This window comes from Octopus bimaculoides, chromosome 7, assembly GCF_046866305.1.
Source record: "Octopus bimaculoides isolate indiv1 chromosome 7, ASM4686630v1, whole genome shotgun sequence".
Classification (NCBI taxonomy): Eukaryota; Metazoa; Mollusca; class Cephalopoda; order Octopoda; family Octopodidae; genus Octopus; species Octopus bimaculoides.
In genome coordinates, this window is record NC_142934.1 from 89,690,834 (window position 1) to 89,709,142 (window position 18,309).

The following is an 18,309-nucleotide window of genomic DNA, read 5'->3' on the forward strand; positions in this document are numbered from 1 at the left end:
TAATTATAATTATAATTATTATTATTATTATTATTATTATTCAGGTCACTGCCGGGAATCAAACTCGGAATCTTGGTGTTAGTAGCCCATGCTCTTAACCACTACGCCGTGGGCAGTGACTCGAATAATAATAATAATAATAATAATAATAATAATAATAACATCGAAAAATACCTTAGGAATGAGAACCCAGGTTTGAAATTTCTCCAAGACACCTGATGAAGGCTGGAGGGTATATCAGCCGAAACGTTGTGTTAACTACAAACAAGATGAGGACAAATATCTGTCAAATGTAAATAATGTAAATAAAGTAGTAGTAGTAGTAGTAGTAGTAGTAGTAGTAGTAGTAGTAGTAGTAGTAGTAGCAGCAGCAGCAGCAGCAGCAGGAGTTGCAATAGCACATCACTGCATCCACTATTTGTTTGTTTGTGAGTCCCTACTGTTCCAGCCGCATGGAGATGCAATGGCCCAGTGGTTAGGGCAGCGGATTCACGGTCATAGGATCGCGGTTTCGATTCCCAGACCAGGCGTTGTGAGTATTTATTGTGCGAAAACACCTAAAGCTCCATGAGGCTCCGGCAGAGGATGGTGGCGAACCCTGCTGTACTCTTCCACCACAATTTTCTCTCACTCTTACTTCCTGTTTTTGTTGTGCCTGTAATTCAAAGGGTCAGCCTTGTCACACTGTGTCACGCTGAATAACCCTGAGAACTGCATTAAGGGTACACGTGTCTGTGGAGTGCTCAGCCACTTGCACGTTAATTTCACGAGCAGGCTGTTCCATTGGTCGGATCAACTGGAACCCTTGACGTCGTAAGCGACGGAGTGCCAACAACAACAACTGTTTCAGCCAGATGATGCCTTTACACCACTCAGGAGACAACCCTCCAGATAAGGGGTCTGCTTTGGTCCAGTCGTTGCTAGTGAGGGTTTCATGAGGTCAGAGGACAAATCCTACCTCCACCTCTTTTGGTCGCCCTTTATGACAAGCAGAGGAAATGTTGGATTTATTCTTTGACATGCCAGTCCCTGCACGGCACTAGAACAACATGAAGTGAAGGATTTTGCTCAAGAACACAATATGTTGCTTGGTCCAGGAATTGAACTTATGATCTGGTGATCATAAATGTAGCACCCTCACCACCAGGCAATGTACCTTCACAAAGAGCGTGTTTTGAAGGAATTTTAGCAATCGTGTCAAAGCTCCATTGCTGGTGCATATAAAGATGCAGTAGATGTCATTTTGAAGAATGCAAAGAAATGGTAAGCCAAGGTTGTAACCTAGATTTAAGAACCGATGGAAAATATTTCACTTCCCTTATGTTGCTAATAATCTTAGTAAAAAAAAACAAACACAGTCATCTTAAACTTGACGCCAACTTTGCGAAAGAAACAGGAAAAACCATTCCAAAGCATCCTCTCCAATTATATTATTTGGTGCCATGGTAAACTATATTAAGCAACAGATTAGTGCTGCCACAAGCCAAATGCAACTTCATCAAATTTCATATTGGAGCTGTTGTTTAGTCCCAAGTTAGCCATGGTTGAGCAAGCTTATGACTAAAGGCATTCCAGATATGACCATCCCAAGTTACTTTCAAACAATGTATCAAGGACTATGCACACACATAATCATCATTATCATCATCATCGTTTAACGTCCGCTTTCCATGCTAGCATGGTTTGGACGATTTGACTGAGGACTGGTGAACCGGATGGCAACACCAGGCTCCAATCTGATTTGGCAGAGTTTCTACTGCTGGATGCCCTTCCTAACGCCAACCACTCCGAGAGTGTAGAGGATGCTTTTACATGCCACCGGCACGAAGACCAGTCAGGCGGTACTGGCAACGGCCACGCTCAAAATGGTGTATTTTACGTGCCACCTGCACAGGAGCCAGTCCAGCGGCACTGGCATGATCTCGCTCACACACATACATACACATTAACACACATATACATACACACATACATGTTTGTCCATCAGAGTGAAAGGGCCATCGAGTTACGCAAAAGATGATTGGTAAATTGTGTGGTAACTTGTGTGGTAACTTGTGTGGTAACCTGTGTGGTAACCTGTGTGGTAACTTGTGCGGTAGCATGTGTGGTAACTTGTGTGGTAATTGATGATGATGATGATGTGTGGTAACTTGTGTGGTAGCTTTGTTTTAAGTGAAGAAGAGTTGCATACCATCAACCTCTTTCGTCCAAAACCATCTTCAATCCAGAAGTAAGACCAGGTCAAGACAACTGGAGACAGGAACAGATGCAGCAGATGACCAAGATGTCTTGCCTGACCTTGTCTTGCTGTCTGCTGTCCACAGTGTGCTGCTGTGGTTGCCTTCCCTTCTGTTGAACCATCACGGTTCCTACCACAGAGTCAGACAAATAGTCTTCACATACATTGGTAGGCAATTCCAGGACATGCCAGTTAACCGGTAGCTGGGACTTTGACAGATGCTACAACTCCTGAGCAGAGTAGACCTGGGGACAACAGTGACGAAGAAGTGGGTCCACAATCCTCAGAAACCCAGAAACTCATGAATCAAGGTCCCACTACTGGATGCAGTTTAAAGTCATGCTCAACACACACACACACACACACACACACACACAAACTGGTGCTATGTAAAAAGTACCCATTCTACTCTGTAAAGTAGTTGGCATTAGGAAGGGCATCCAGCCACAGAAACCATGCCAAAGCTGATACTGGAATTTGGTGCGGTCCCTGGCTTTACCAGCTGCTGTTAAACCATCCAACCCATGCCAGCATGGAAAACAGACACTAAATGATGATAATGATATATACACTCACATATATTTTCTTATTTCCTTTCATTGTCACATGTGTCCACTGATTGTAAAACAGGACAGTATCTTTTATTTGCACCATACCAAAGAACCGTATCCAGGTTTCTAAGCATGTCCGGACATGTTGCATGATTTTTGTCAACCAAATGACTTCCAAAAAGTGTTGTTTGTTTCTAGATTTCCATGTAAACATGATTGAGCTATTTTTGTTCAATTGACTGAGAGATTAATAAGTCAGGTGGAAGCAGGTGATGGCGGCGGTGGTGGGTGGGGTAACAGAAAGAGCAACAAGCTGTAAAAACTAACTCTGCTGCCACATGCTCTCGTCTGACCCATGCAAGCATGAGAAAGTAGACACTGAAACAACGATGGGGAAGATGATGAAAAGGAGGATCAAGAGGAAGGAGATGACGAAGGAGAAGGAGAAGGAGGAGGGGGAGGCGTGGGGAGGGGAAGGGAGGGGAGGAGGAGGAGGAGATGGTGATGATGACTGGAAGGGCATCCAGCTGTAAAAAACCTTACCAAAACTGACCTCGCCTGTGCTTGTGCCCCGTAAAAAGCACTAAGTCCACTCTGCTGGGTGATTGGTGTTAGGATGGGCATCCAGCCGTAAAAATCCTGCCAAAACAGACACAGAAGTCTGGTGCAGGCTTCTGCCTGGCCGGCTCTTGTCGAACCATCTCACCCATGCTAGCAAGGAAGGCAGACGTTAAATGATGATGATGATGATACATATATAATATATATACATACACACACATGTATATGTATATATATTTAGTTCTGATGAACAAAATTTCAGTTCATGTGACAGTTGGTAAGCATAAAAAAAAATAAGAAGATTCTCCAGAAAGCAAATTGAAAATCAGAAAGCCATCAAACTATCACTGCAGAAATCTTTCAAGCATGAAATAAACACACTTTTATTAGTTTTTCAAAAGCAAAACAACAACAGCAGGAGGAGGAGCAGCAGTAGCAACAACAACAACAACAACAATTAACTAAGGTGATGCAGTAATTGTGATATAACAAAAAAATAAATAAATAATTTAATGGTTTAAAATTTCAGCACAAGGCCAGCAATTTCAGGAGAGTGTGTAAGGCTGTTTACGTTGACCCCAGTCTTCATCACCACCACTACCACCACCACCACCACCACCACCATCACCACCATCATCATCATCATCATCCAGTGTTTTAAATCCAGGTTTTGTCTCCATTAACAGGGGTAGCTGGATCTACCTCAATACCATAGCAACCAAGGTAGGCAGGTGCAGCCCACTCCCAACCTTTGGGCTGGCCGGTGCCCATTCACCTTTGCTTTCATGAGGCTTTTTTTGAAACGGGATTTTCTACAGTTACCATTTACCAAATTCATTCACAAGGTATCGGTCAGCCCAGGATTGTAGTAGAAAACATTTAGCCAAGGTACCATGCAGTGGGACCAAACTCAAAATCCCGTGGTTGCAAAGTGTGACCCTTTTTAACCACACAACCACGTCTCTGCCCCTTTTCTCTTTATAAAGAAAGACGAACTCATTCACACAGACATATATAAGTGTGTGTTCATATCAACTGATGCTCTTCCGATAAGATGTAAGATGCAGGAAGGAGTAGTGATGTCGCATAAGATTTCACTGCTCTTTCATTGGAGACATGTTTGAGGCAAACACTTGTAACGTGAGAGATTAGAAAAGGGAGACATTGAAAATAAGTCGGGGAAAATCTAGTAGACATTTAAAACAAGATTTGCAAAAATGGAAATAATAATAATAGTAATAATAGTAATAATAATAATGACGATGATGATGGAAAGAAGAAGGGAGAAGAAAGAAAAGAAGAAATGAAAGCAAGGAAGTAAAAGAAAAGAGAAGAAATGGAAGAGGAAGACGAAGAGGGTTGCCGAGACATATTTTGTTCATAAAACTAGAACAGGAAAATGAAAATTAAAAAAAAACTGCTAAAAAAAACAATCAGGAACTCTGTGAACTTAGAGGCTTGTTATTTATACTAACTTAATATAAGAAAGCTTATAAGTGTAATGCAGAGGCCAGTTAGTTTCTTAATTCTTCAAATATTAAATGTGTTTAACACTGACATAACTGGAGAATTTTATATGGTAAATCAGTGGCATGGCGGAAAATAGGGTGGGTTGCTAAGGCATCTGATAGAATTCCTTGGCAGTATTTAGTTTCACTTCTTTGAACTCAGAGTTCAAATATTGCCAAAGTCAAATTTGTCTTCCATCTTTGAAGAGGTGCTTTGTACTAGTTGAGTCCCAAGGTTGATCCTCCCTCTCCCCACCCCACCCCCTCTCTCTGGCTTAGCAGCGTTTCTTCCAACTCTTTATGATTTAAGTCAAGGTCCTGTTGTGAAGTCATCTTTGCCTTTTGTCCCTTTTGGGGTTTGATAAAATAAAGTACCAATCAAGTACTGGCATCAATGAAATCGACTTAACCCCTTCGTTCAAAACTGTTGGCCTTGACCCCCTGCAAGGGGCCAATGTCCTGTTCAAGGAGAATGATGTAATCTCAGTCACTTATACACCATGGAATGTGAGCCTTAAGAGTATTAGAGCTCAAGAAAAAAAGAAAAAAACAGTACAGTGCAAAGGGTCATGTGAGACTAGTCACAGCATCTGTAATGTTAAGAAAGGGTAGGAGATGCTAATGGGGTAATTTTGAAAATCTCTGGAGATCTATCTTGATAGAGTTTCCCATGCTCCATGACTTAGCCATTCCAGATGATGATGAAAACAGTAGACTGAGGAATTACTGATTCAACTTCACTGATAAAATTTTTTTTAATTATTTAAATTGTAAAATTAATTTTATGTGATGAGGCAGAAGAACAATCTAACATTTGAACAGAACCTTTTTCCAAAAAGGAATAAATTGTCATAATTCACTTGGGAAATGCAAGCATAAGGCCACCCTGCCTGGTGAAGTTGTATCAACAGAGATGCCACCACGTACGGACAGAACAAGTTTGAAGGAACACAAAGAAAACGTGGACCATGTATGTTTAGAGCCAAATCCTTCCTTCAGACCCAACAGACCACCAGTGCTTGACCTGTGATAGAGCCTTTCGAGCAAGTATCAGACTAATTGTCCACAGCCAGACGCACAGAGCCCTGTCGTCTCCTTGGTTATCATCATCAACAACAGATGAACTTGTAATAATAATAATAATTACCATTCCAAATTTACCTCAGATCAAAACTTAATGTTAAAAAAATAAAGGACGTATTAGTCAATGTAGTCTAAGATATACTACAGCTAGAAAAAAATGGGATGGTCATAAGTGGAGCACATTAGTCATAGATCTGCCTGATAAGGGTTGATCAAGGGGTCAAACAAGAACAGAAAAATAAAAAGAATTAGGGTTAGTTACAAAGCCAATTCTCCTACTTGCTTCAGTCAATGGACTGTGGCCATGCTGGGGCACCACCTTGATGGGTTTTAGTCAAACAAATCAACTTCAGCACTTATTTTTAAATCTAGTACTTATTCTATTGGTTCTCTTTTGCTGAACTGTTAAGTCATAGGGATGTAAACATACCAACACTGGTTGTCAACTAGTAGTGGGGGGGGGGCTAACATAAAGATACAACAGGCATCCACACAGTCTCCATTAACCAAATTCATCTACAAAGCCTTGGTTGACCTTGGGCTGTAACAGAAGATACTTGCCCAAGGTGCTGTGCAGTGGGACTGAACCTGAACCCCCACAGTTACAAAACAAGCTTTGTAACCTTGCCTAGCTTGGCTTTTCTATCAGTTACGATGACAAGGGTTCCAGTTGATTCAATGACTAGAACAGCATGCTCGTGAAATTAACATGCAAATGGCTGAGTACTCCACAGACACGTGTACCCTTAACGTAGTTCTCAGGGAGATTCGGCGTAACACAGAGTGTGACAAGACTGGCCCCCCCTTTCAAATACAGGTACAACTCATTTTTGCCAGCTGAGTGGACTGGGGTAACGTGAAATAAGGTGTCTTGCTCAAGGACACAACACACAACTGGAAATTGAACTCACGACCTTTACAATCATGAACCAAACACTGTAACCACTAAGCTACACAACTTCACTTTGTAACCACTCAGTCATGTCTGCATTTAACGTACATATTAACTGAAGTAGTCGTATTAATTGAACAGCTTCTGGTGTGTTATCGGTAATTCTTTCATTACCTCCAAAGTAAACAGGAATCTCAACTTCAGCAGGATGTGAACAAACAATGACACATAGAATTACATATTCAACCTATTGTTTCAATGCATATTGCTCCCATCATTACCAGCATCACCATCATTTTTACATCTGCTGGTTTTTTCTTTTTTTTTTTTTTTGCCATGCTGGTATGAATTAGACCAGTGGTTCTCAACCAGGGTCCATGTCAGGGGCAGACCCAAGTGGGGGCCTGAGAGGCACGTGTCCCCCTCAGGAAAAGAAGTGTGCCCTTGTAAATAATGTTATTATGCCCATTTCTCCTGGAATTGTATTCCCTTCTGATCTTGTGCCCTCCCTTAGAAAAATTCCTGGGACCGCACCTGTGCATGACCCTTGAGGGTCCTGATAAGATTTGGTTGAAATCTGTCAGCAATAAATTGGTTATACTTCAACAATACATGAAATATTTTTTATCAATTATTTTTATACAAGGCATGGCTGTGTGGTAAGAAGTTTGCTTCCCAACCACATAGTTCTGGGTTCAAGCCCACTGCATGGCACATTGGGCTGGCCAAAGCCTTGTGAGTGGATTTGGTAGAGAGAAAAAAAAAAAAAAATTTAAGATTCAAATTCCACCAAGGCCGATTTTTGCCTTTCATCCTTTCGGGGTCGATTAAATAAGTACCAGTTACGCACTAGGGGTCGATGTAATCAACTAAACCCCTTTGTCTGTCCCTTCTATGTTTAGCCCCTTGTGGACAATAAAGAAATAAGAAACTGAAAGAAGCTTGTCATCTCTCTCTCAGAATATATATATTTATGTGCATGTTATTTGGTTCTCACCACTATCACTTGACAACCAGTGTTGGTGTGTTTACATCCCCATAACTTAGCAGTTCAGCAAAAGAGACTGGTAGAAATAAGTGCCAGACTTTAAAAAAAAAATGAAATAATGGAGTCAATTCATTCAATTAAAACTCTTCCAGGTGGTGCCCCAGCATGGCAACAATCAAATGACTGCAACAAGTAAAAGATAAAAGCAGAAATTCCTGATAATAACCAAAGGAATACAACAAGATTTTTAAAACCGTGAATGGCTATGAGGGTCCACTCCAATAAAATAAGAACCAAAGGGGTGGAGGGGTGGAAAATGGGTGAGAACCAGTGGATTGGATGAAAGTTGCTGAAGCAGATTTTCTGCAAAGAGATGCAGTTCCTGCCGCCATCCCTCACTTGTTTTTCAAGTAAGGTATTTTTATTGCTTTGGTCTTCGCATGTCAGAAGCCATTTAAAGTGAGGAACATTTGTTTATGTGAGAATGTACACAGCCATCTTTGTTCAAGCAATGTTATTGAAGACATCGTGGAAACAATATTCACAAATACATACATACATATATATATATATATATATATATATATATATATATATATATATACATATATATATATCATCATCATTTAACGTCCGCTTTCCATACTAATGCTAGTATGGAAAGCGCTGAGAACTGGCAAGCCAGAAGGCTGCACCAGGCTCCAATCTGATCTGGCAGAGTTTCTACAGCTGGATGCTCTTCCTAACGCCAACCACTCCGAGAGTGTAGTGGGTGCTTTTACGTGCCACCAGCATGAGGGCCAGTCACACGGTACTGGCTACGGCCACGCTACACATTCATATATACATATATGAAGGTGCATGGCTCAGTGATTAGAGCATCGGGCTCACAATCATGAGGTAGTGAGTTTGATTCCTGGACCATGTTGTGTGTTGTGTTCTTGAGCAAGACACTTTATTCCACGTTGTTCCAGTTCACTCAGTTGTAGAAATGAACTGCGACGTCACTGGTGCCAAACTGTATCAGCCTTTGCCTTTTCCTTGGACAGCATCGGTGGCATGGAGAAGGGAGGCTGATACGCATGGGCGACTGTTGGTCTTCCATAAACAACCTTGCCTAGACTTGTGCCTCAGAGGGGAACTTTCTAGGTGCAATCCTATGGTCATTTCTGACCGAAAGAGGTCTTTACCCTTTACCATGGTGGTTGTCTACTCCGCATACAGAGTCTGACCACCTCAAGTACTTACGCCTTAGATCCACCATGGCGTCTGATGTGGCTTTTTAAACCAAGCAATGTATTGAAAAGACACCCACATAGATTGCATATCTGCTTTGGACCACCAAGAGCTGCAGTTAAGTTCTGATCTTAATGGATCCTAAAATGTCTTTTGAGGCCTCCGTTAGATTTGCAGACCTTACGGCATACAAAGTATTGGAAAGTGTGCACAGATATATAGGCAGAATAGTTGGTGGAGGTTCGTTTTTTGATGTGTCTGCAAATGAATTTTGAACCCAGCAAAAGAAAGGCGTGGTCTGTCATAAACTGTCCCCACAAAAAGATCACTGAGATTCACCTTCTCGATTGCAACATTCTTCCTTAAATCTCTCTTAAGTCTTGCATGTGTTATCCTGGCCTCCTTAAAAGCTTTCACTCCACTCCGCCCTTTACCATACATACATACATACATACATATATATATGGGAGAATTTACGAAGAAAACAACAGATGAAGACAGGTGGTATAAACAACAAATGGATGTATTAGTTTAACGCTTGGGAATAGAGAAAGTCTTTGACGTTTCGAGCTACGCTCTTCAACTGAAAGGAACACAGAAAGAAACAAGGAGAGAAACAAGGAGATAAAAAAATATAAATGTAGTGGTCAGCGATCTATCATGATATATATATATGTGTGTGTGTGTGTGTGTGTATGATTTTCTTTGCTGTCATGGCATTAAAGCAAACCATTTTTGCATCGTATTGTTATGTGTGATGAAAAATAGATTCTGTTTAACAATAGCAAGTGTTCTGCACAGTGGTTTGGTTGGAGAGAGACGAAGCGCCAAAACACAATCCAAAAAAGAATATTCACCAAAAAAAGCTAATGGTGTCTGTTTGGTGGTCCAGCGCTGGATGTAACAGCAAAATTGTCATGCTCACAAATTCTTAAAACTTTTTAAAACCAATAAGCTTATCAATTTGCAATTTTCCATGTTTTGCAGGTAAGATGACTGGCCATATTGACACCAATTTTTGTAAGAATCAGTGAAATACACATTGAGATATTAAGCTAGAAAGAGAACAGGCTGAAATCGTTTTGTGCCAGCCTCACCATGTCTTCCCAACTGAACAATGTTGAAAAGGCTAAGATCATCCAGACCTTCAGTAATGGTGTCAACATCCATTCTCTAGCTTCATTCTCTTCAAAGTCCATTCAAGAATCATCAAGAGAACTGTGAATACTGGATATGAAAACTGGATCAGGAGGTCATAACTGCAAGAAGGGTCATCATTTCAATCTGGAGTTGAAGAGATCAATCATGAAGCTGTAGTGGACAACACCAGCGCTGGACCACCAAACAGACACCATTAGCTTTTTTTGGTGAATATTCTTTTTTGGATTGTGTTTTGGCGCTTCGTCTCTCTCCAACCACTGTGCAGAACACTTGCTACTGTTAAACAGAATCTATTTTTCATCACACATAACAATACGATGCAAAAATGGTTTGCTTTAATGCCATGACAGCAAAGAAAATCAAGTTTAAAGACAACATGTCATTTGAGGTTCATTCAATTCATGTGGCACCCACTTGCGCAGCTTCTTTACTTTGCCGATTTGTTTCAGACGGTCCAATACAGTTGGAATCAAAACATCAAACCTTGCAGCTAACTCATGTGTAGTTGGAAATGTATCCACTTCCACTGCAGTTTCCAGCTCATCATTATCCACCTTCTTCTCAGGTCTACCACAGGGCTGATTTTGAAGAGTAAAGTCATCAGACCGGAACTTCTCAGACCATTGATGTACAGTGTGCTCATTTGCCACCAATCACCTCATTGATGTTTCAAGCTGTCAGGTATGCATTGGTTCCACGACAGAACTTATATTCATAAAACAACACAAATTTTTGATCTATCCATGGGTTCACAACAGTCGGTTTACAAGAGAAAACTCACAATATAAGCAGACGCCATGAACTGCATTTCGAAAAGTGATGATGTAACTCTTCAATGTTGTAAAACAAAGAATTGTCAGGATAAAACATTAGAGTTAACGACTGTCAAATTTGGTGCATAAGAAAATCGGACATGTCATACTTAATGGCCTGATATCTGTGTGTGTGAGTGTGTGTGTGTGTGTATACACACATATATACACACATGCAAACATATCCACATGCATATATATATATATATATATATATATATATATATATATATATATATATATGTATATATATATACATACACACACACATGCAAGCATAACATACATACATACACACACATGATGGGCTTCTTCACAGTTTCCATGAGCTAATTCTACTCACAAGACATTTTTTAGCTCGAGGCTCTAGTAGAAGACACTTGACCATTGTCACACAATAGGATTGAACTCAAAACATAGGGCTGCAAATTAACCTTCATAACCATACTGCCATGCTGCTTTACAGTGAGACATGCAACATGGATGTTTTTACAAAAAAGTGTGAGTCTGCTACATTCATGCCTTTCCAAAGACACACTTTGTGATGAATATTTGGTGAATAAAGTGTAAAACCTGCCACAATGATAAAGATATCTTTATATTAGACAGACTTCTTATGCAAGCAAACAGCAATCAAACCTCCCTCACATTCCGTTCTATGACTAGACACAGGGGTTGTTAAGAAGTCTGTTTTCCAACCGCATGGTTTTAGGTTCAGTCCTTTGGATAGTATGTTGGGCAAATGTCTTCTAATATAACCTCAGATTGACCAAAGTTCTGTAGGTGGATTTCGTAGATGAAAACTGAAAAAGCCTACTGTATATATACATACAGGGTGGCCAAAAAATAGGTTTACAGTTATTCAACTATCTTTTTCGCATTCATATATTAACAGTTTAGATCTTAATTATAAAAAAATATGAAACCATTATTCTATGCTTGCTAATTTAGTTAATTGTAAGATAGAAAATTAAATGTACTAAAATGCCTTAAAAGAAATTTAAAGTTCCTACGTGATAACTGTAAACCTACTTTTGGGCCACCCTGTATGTATGTACATATGTGGGTACAGGGTGGCCTAAAGCTAGGTTTACAGTTATTCAACTATCTTTTTCGCATCCATATATTAACCGTTTAGATCTTAATTATAAAAAATGATATGAAACCATTATTCTATGTTAATTTAGTTAATTTTGTCAAGCTCCCTTTTCAGTTTGTAAGATAGAAATTTAAATGTAATAAAACGTTTTAAAAGAAATTTAAAGTGCCTATGTGATAAATGTAAACCTACTTTTGGGCCACCCTGTATATTTTCAAAATTTAGGGAATGGAGAAGGTAAAATCCAGGTTCTATATGTTTCCTAGTTAGCAGAACCTTGGAAGTAGTAATTACCCAAATGAGGGGTAATCTGCCAGTTACTCATTGGGCCAAAAGTACCTTAGTCAAATGAAGGTTACATTATCATCAAGGAATCCCATGTTAACTTGCAGGAGATTTGATTGAAAATGTGTGGAAAGGACAGAGTGAGAGAACAAAAGGGAAAATATATTTGTGAAGAAATAATATATGGGAGTGGGGAAATGTCTAATAATATATGGGAATGGAGAAATGTCTAAAGTTGTTACGGAAAATGATAAGAATACAAATAAAGAAAAAGAGAGGCGGAAGAGTAGGAGGAAAAATTTGGTATTACTGAAACTTGCTAGGGGAATGTCTTTGTGAATTTTGGCTGGGGTCATTTACTGGGTCTACAGTAGAACAAATAAGTAAATATTTTGTGGCACCCTGTAAATACATTTAAACAGAGTCAAAGAAAAGGAGTGGTACATTATTTACATTATTTACATTTGACGGATATTTGTCCTCATCTTGTTTGTTGTTAACACGTTTCGGCTGATATACCCTCCAGCCTTCATCAGGTGTCTTGGGGAAATTTCGAACGTGGGTTCTCATTCCTAAGGTATTTTTTAATGTTATTATTATTATTATTATTATTAAGATCACTGCTTGGAATCGAACTCGGAATCTTGGGGTTAGTAGCCCGTGCTCTTAACCACTACGCTATATGCCAGAATCTTTGTGTTAACAACAAACAAGATGAGGACAAATATCTGTCAAATGTAAATATTAATGTACATAATTCCTCATCTCTTAAATATAGAACTGTATTCCTCTCAGTGGTCAGAATGGAAGTATCAATCTCACATTGAAGTTCATTTTTGGTGATGTTACCACATTTCAAATCATATTTGCGGAAGGTTATAAATAAACACACCAATAAAACATTAACGATATTCTTTCAGTATTGGTCTACAGAGTGTCGGTGCGAGGAGACGATGTCTTCCACCGTCTTTTTCAGCCTGTGGGTGAATGACGCCGTGTACCAATACCGAAGGATTGCTACATCAACATTTTAAAGAAACTTGGCATGCTACAAAGTAAGTTTTAAGTTATTTTTATTGTCGATCATTGAGAACATTTATGGGGAAATAAAGTATTCAGTCGAGCTGTTGTCATTGAAATTGGGGATGGTTATAAGATAGAAATTAGTAAGTACAAAGGAGTAAGCTGCCCTACATAAATAATTAACCCCACCGGCTTAGAAGTGATCACCACGATGCGATTTCGATTCACAGTTGAGGCTAATTTACTTCATGGACGTCATTGATTTCTCTGGGAAGGGCATGAGTTTCACTTCATATTATTACATGATAAATATCTCTAATGTTTAACCATTGATAGATGCTGGTGATTATGAATAGTAAAACAGAAATACATATAAATTTTTACCTGACATTAAAGGTTTCACTATTCGTTTCACCTAGGAGAGTGTACGTGGAATAAAAAGATAAATAAATAGTTTATCTGCAAAAGTTTTAAATAGAAAAAAATAAATTTGATAGTTTAGTTACCGGTTATTTTTGATATACCAGATCCCAGCAGGAATATATATTCACTCATGGATTAAAACTGGAGATGGTAAGAAAATGCTTCGCAGCGTTGGTGGGAGAGAGAGAGAGAGAGAGTACCTGTTTCAAAAACTGACAATCGTTTGAGCTGTTGCCTTAGCGACGAACACAAGGACACCATAAACATATACAAGTATAACACACGCTGTACAGCTTTATTAATAAAGTCTCTCTCTCTCTCTCTCTCTCTCACACACACACACACATACGAGAGTATAGACATACATACGTACAGGTGCTAACCTCGTATTAATAGCTAGAAATCAATAAATGCGCGCAAATATATTAAGAATGCCTCAGCATATAAACAAAAGTGTGCAAGCTTAGCGATATTCAGAACAGGTTTAAGAAAAATGGTTTCGTAGCTAACTTTCTTTTTTAAAGATGTATAACCACGATATACGAAGTATTGGCGAAACAATCAATGCTTTAAAGAATGAAATCCTTTTGTTGCTTAGATTCAGGTCAGTCCTTATTGAGCTGTCCCATGGTGAAGACATTTCAGGCGTGACCATAACCGATTTTCTTTTGCTTATTCTTCTTTCAGAAATGTATTCATTTTCTTTTTCTTTTATTTGTTTCAGTCATTTGACTGCGGCCATGATGGAGCAACGCCGTGAAGGGTTTTAGTCGAACAAATCGAGGTACTTTTTGGTTATCTCACCCCCATTAAAAAATTGGGTTATCTCCCCCCGCCCCCGTTTTATGACAAATATCGATACTTTTGGTTATTTCCCTCAACGAAAGAAATTGTTTAACCCCCAATAGAAGAAAAAAAAATGAAAAAATTAATAAACATGAACAATGAAAAGATGAAACATCTTATTGAATCTGATAACATTTTTATAACAAATCATACCAGGACTATTTAGGGGGCCAAACGTCAACAATGTATTGAAATATTAAATCAAAAGGATCCGGTTTGATAGCTAGAATAAGAATAAGACAGAGGAAATTCAGAGAGCTGTTACCTCTGTTGGCCATGAAAGCTTTCTCTCTCCGAGTGAAAAGAAGATTGTATGATGCATCTATATGAACAGCAATTCTACATGGTAGTGAGACATGGGGCTCTGAATGTAGAGGACATGTGAAGATCAGAGAGGAATGAGGTTAGTATGTTCCACTGGATGTGTAACGTAAGTTTACATGTTTGATAGAGTGCTAGTGTTTTGAAAGGGAAGTTAGGCATAAGAGGGAGTATTTGCTGTGTGCAAGAGAGCAGACTGTGATGGTTTGGTGATGTGATGGGGATGGATGCTGACAGCTCCATAAGGAAGTGCCAATCTCTCAAAGTAGATGGAATACGTGCAAGTGGGAGACTCAGGAAGAGAAGGGAAGAAGTACTGAAGAACGACCTCAGGAAGCTGAACCTTCCAGGCAAGATGACAAGGGACCAAGATGCCTGGTACCTTGCTGTACTCAAAAGAAAAAAACATGTACTCCACAGCAGAAGTGATAAGACCAGTCCCCCTGGTGGCAAAAAGTACTCATGGTGATGCCATGTAAAAGCACCCATGCAATGCCACTCTGTAAAGTGGTTGGTGTCAGGAAGGGCATCCAGCCATAGCAAACCATGCCAAATCAGACTGGAATCTGGTGCTGATCCCCAGCTTGCCAGTTTTGGTCAAACCCATGCCATCAGATGTTAAACGATGAGGATGATTATGACATATGTATATATATATATATATATATATATACACATGCACACATACATATGTATGTACATGCTTACATACAAACACACACACACACATGCATGCATACATACATATATACATACATACATACATACAAACAAAAATACCCTGTTGCTGATGTTGAAATTCCAATGAAGGAACCTTGGATCTAGGTTAGAAACCAGTTGTTTCTCTATTGGCAAGAAATCTTGCAACTGATAATGACATACATACAGGCTTCTTTTAGTTTCTGTCAATCAGATCCACTCATAAGACTCTGGTCTTGTTGGTCTGAGGCTATAGCAGAAAAAGACACTTGCCCAAGGTGCCATGCAGTGGGACTGAACCCAGGACTATGTGATTGGGTAGTAAGCTTCTTATCTCACAGCCATGGGCTTCTTTCAGTTTCTATCTGCCAAATTCACTCACAAGGCTTTGGTCATGCCTGAGGCTAAAATAGAAGACATTTGCCAAAGGTGTCATGCAATGGGATTGAACCTGGAACCACATGATTGGGAAGCAAGCTTCTTACCACATGTCACATAGCTCATTAATTCCTTGATGTCTCATCAGGCTAAGATTAAAAGATCAGTTAGCTTGCTTAGAGGATACTATGCTAATGAGATCTAATAAACTTCAACATGTCCATAATTGTCCGTTGCCTCTAAAAGAAAATCAAACTTTTCATCCTTGAAGCTCATAAATTAATTTGGAGAAATTAATTTGGAGAAATTAATTTGTAACTTTCAGGATTGATCTCCCTTTTCTTGAGACTAACTGCTTGAGGAGTTTAGTTTGCAACCACATGGGTTCAGGTTCAATCTCAATGCGTGACACATTGAGCAATTGTCTCTTACTGTAGCCTCAGGCTGATCAAAGCTTTGTGAGTGAATTTGGCAGCAGAAACTAGATGGAAGCCTGTCATTGTTTGTCCCCTCTATGTTTAGCCCCCTGTGGGCAATAAAGAAATAAATATCTACTTTTGCTTATTTCATCTGTCTTTTCGTTCTGAGTTCAAATTCCGCCGAGGTTAACTTTGCCTTTCATCCTTTTGGAGTTGATAAATTAAGTACCAGTTGTATACTGGGTCAATCTAATCGACTGCCCCCTTCCCCAAAAATTTTGGGCCTTCTGCCTAGAGCAGAAAAGAATATTTATTTTCATATGCATTTTCTGTCTTTGTGTTCTGAGCTCAAATTCTGCCGAGGTCAACTTTGCCTTTCATCCTTTTGGGGTCAATTAAATAAGTACCAGTTACACACTGGGATCAATGTAATCGACTTAATCCCTTTGTCTGTCCTTGTTTGCTCCTTCTATTTTTAGCCCCCTGTGGGCAATAAAAAAACATTTATTTTTGCTTGCAATAGCTAGTTCTTTTGGTCAAACTATTGTATCTCCAGCTGCTTCAGATGGCAAGATATCAAAAATTGTCAAAGTCTAGTTTAACAGTTTTGCTATGGAATGGTGAAACTATTTTTTCGTTTTCTGATAAAGCAACATTTTGGACTTACAACACTTTTGCACAATAGCAACAAAATGTATTCCATTTGTGACCACCATTATTGAAATTTATTCCTTTTTGTATGTCTGTTACATTTTTAAATGTGTTATTTTTTTCAATGTCTGTTTTATTATTACCTAAGAAATTTTTTTTAAGATTGCAAAGGTATGACTGTGTGGTGAAGGAGCTAACTTTGCAACCAATTGGTTTTAGGTTCAATCTCACTGTGTGGTACCTTAGGTAAGTATCTTCTATTATAGTTCTGGGCCAATAAATGCCTTGTGAATGAATTTGGTAGATAGAAACTGTGTGAGTGTGTATATAAACATGTGTGTGTGTGTGTGTGTTTATGTTTGTTCTGCCACAACAGATTGACAGCCAGTGTCAGTTTGTTCATGTCCCCATAACTTAGCAATTCAGCAAAAAAAAAAAAAAAAAAAATATGTACTAGAGTTAAAAAAAAGTACTTGGGTCGATTACATATATGTATATACATACATGATAGGTTTCTTTCAGTTATGTCTATCAGATTCCCTCACAAGGCTTTGGTTGGCCCAGAGTTATAGTGGAAAACACTTACCCAAGGCGCCACACAGTAGGATTGAACCCAAAGCCATGTAGATGTGAACCAAACATCTCAACTGCATAGTTGTGCTGGTTTCTTCTGGAGCATGGAGAAACCTTCACTCACAAACACATCAAAGTACCCCAGTCTATTGGCACACTGCATCTTCTCCATCCTCTTGTCTCTTCTGCAGTTATTAGAGTGGTTCATACTCTTTTAATCCTTTAGCATTTGGATGTCTTAGCTTATAGGATTGACCCCTGCATCCCTTTCCAGCTGAGCATTCCAAATCTTGTGGGCTCGTAGGTGCTGGTGTCACGTAAAAAGTGCCTGTAAATGCACCCCTGCTGGTGCGATGTAAAAAGCACCCAGTACACTCTGTAAAGGGGTTGGCATTAAGAAGGGCAACCAGCCATAGAGAGCATGCCAAAGCAGATATGAAGCCTGATTAGTTCTTCAACAGGCCAGTTCCTGTCAAGCTGTCCAACCCATGCCAGCATGGAAAACGGACGTTAAATGATGATGATGATTGCTGTCAAATGTAATGTTTATTTAATCACATT

The 18,309-nt window shown here is 39.3% G+C and overlaps 1 protein-coding gene across 2 annotated transcripts in view; it reads right to left on the reverse strand.

Annotated features, from left to right (window-relative positions):
- The window catches only part of LOC106884146 (doublecortin domain-containing protein 1), a 228,254-nt gene extending 214,182 nt beyond the window's left edge, over positions 1-14,072 (reverse strand). For both annotated transcript variants that reach the window (XM_089355596.1, XM_089355597.1), the window contains exon 1: positions 13,945-14,072. The gene's annotated coding sequence lies outside the window, so the exon portion shown is untranslated. The remainder of the gene's footprint in view (positions 1-13,944) is intronic.
- Positions 14,073-18,309: the final 4,237 nt, after the last annotated feature.